At 56.6% G+C, this 1,571-nt stretch overlaps 1 protein-coding gene across 1 annotated transcript in view; it reads left to right on the top strand.

The window, feature by feature from the left end:
• Window positions 1–617: 617 nt before the first annotated feature.
• The window catches only part of Slc26a2 (solute carrier family 26 member 2), a 19,223-nt gene continuing 18,269 nt past the window's right edge, over window positions 618–1,571 (top strand). Inside the window, exon 1 of the mRNA XM_004631292.2 lies at window positions 618–834. The gene's annotated coding sequence lies outside the window, so the exon portion shown is untranslated. The remainder of the gene's footprint in view (window positions 835–1,571) is intronic.

The following is a 1,571-nucleotide window of genomic DNA, read 5'->3' on the forward strand; positions in this document are numbered from 1 at the left end:
AAAAAAAAAAAAAACGTTCCTGGGCCCTTTGGGCTCCCGTCTGGAACTGGAACTACATTTTACATTTATCTTTATATTTTTTAGAGCTCCTTTTGGTTATTGAAATCTTTGGTGGAAAATGAGCTCTACCAGGACGAGAGCTCTAATAGAGTAAGCGCTCTAACATGGGGACTTCAAACTTCATTCTACAAAGGCCAGCGCGGGTCGGAGAAGTCTGAGATGAACTTGGGCACACGAATGCACTCCGCGCCTCTGGACAGGACACTTCTCCCTCCCTCGCTCCCTTCTTCTCAGGCAGTCTCCTTAAGTAGTTCAGGCTGCCCACCATCCGTCTCAGTGCCCGCCCCTTCCCTGATACTTCATCTGCCCCGCAGGACCCCACTCGGTGCCCAAAGCCGGTAAGGAACTGACTTGGCAGGCGCGGCGTGGGCGAGAGGCACCACCTTACGCGGCCGCGTGGCTCGTCCGCCCAGACAGCCAATCGTGGAGAAAGGAGCCGGTGAGGGGCGGCACCCTCGCTGGTCTGGGCTGAGTCATTGGCTGGCGGCCGCGTCGCTCGCCGCTAGGCCACGTGACTGCCACGGCGCCGGCTCCCGCACCGACCTGTTTTCCGCACCTTTAGGCCGTTGCGTCCACGCCCCTCTCGGTGCAGCCCGGCCTGGCCCCGCCTGATCCGTAGGCAGGGGCGGGAAATGGGCGGGAGAGGACCCAGGTCTGTTAAAGAGAGGCCCGCGAGGGGCCGGGCGCCTTTGCCGGCACCTCCGTGTCCCTTGCGCCGGTCTGCCGCGGAGGAAGCACTGCGAACCTAGGCTTGCGGCGGGCTGGAAGCGAGAGGTGAGGACAGAGGCGAGGATGGCCAGCGGGGCCCCCTGAGGGTCGTCCTGGTCTCAGCCCCAGGCGCGTTGGGAGGAAGCCGTGGCCAAGTCTCCGCGTGCGTCGTGGCGGGCGATGGGGGTGGGCGTGCGTCCGCGCTGACCCAGGCGCAAAACGGGGAGTGGGTAAAGTGCCACCCACCCCAAGCCCGCGGTCGAGCACTGCCCTTCCTCCAGCCCCAAACCCTCGCACCTCGCAGATACCGAGCTGCCTTTGCCGCGGAGTCTTTCCTAAGCTGTCTGGAACCCAGATATCTGGGATCCGGTCCCAGGAAGTTGGTGCCGCCCCACCCTTGGACAGATGGGGAACAGACCTGAAGGGAATGGAGCACTTGATTAACTTGACAGCTGATTAAGAACAAACTGAGGATCTGTACTTCCTTCAGACACCTAATTCTTTCACTTGATAGGTGGGAACATAGAACAAACAAAGGACCTGGCATGTGATTACAGAGCAAGTCATTTGCAGAGCTAGGACTTGTACCCAGCTCTCCAACTCAAAGAACAGAGTGGGCCCTTTCCTTGCGCAGATTGGGAATCACTAGTAAGCATTAAGCATTTGAAGTCCTTTCTTTCTTTTTTTTTTTTTTTTGTTTTGTTTTGTTTTGTTTTTTTTTCAACAAATAATACACTGCATATATTCTTCTTAGTGGTTAATTGCTGTACAAGATGCAGACTTGTGATCCTACTTACAAACAC

This window comes from Octodon degus, unplaced genomic scaffold (genome assembly GCF_000260255.1).
Source record: "Octodon degus isolate 3935 unplaced genomic scaffold, OctDeg1.0 scaffold00040, whole genome shotgun sequence".
Classification (NCBI taxonomy): domain Eukaryota; kingdom Metazoa; phylum Chordata; class Mammalia; order Rodentia; family Octodontidae; genus Octodon; species Octodon degus.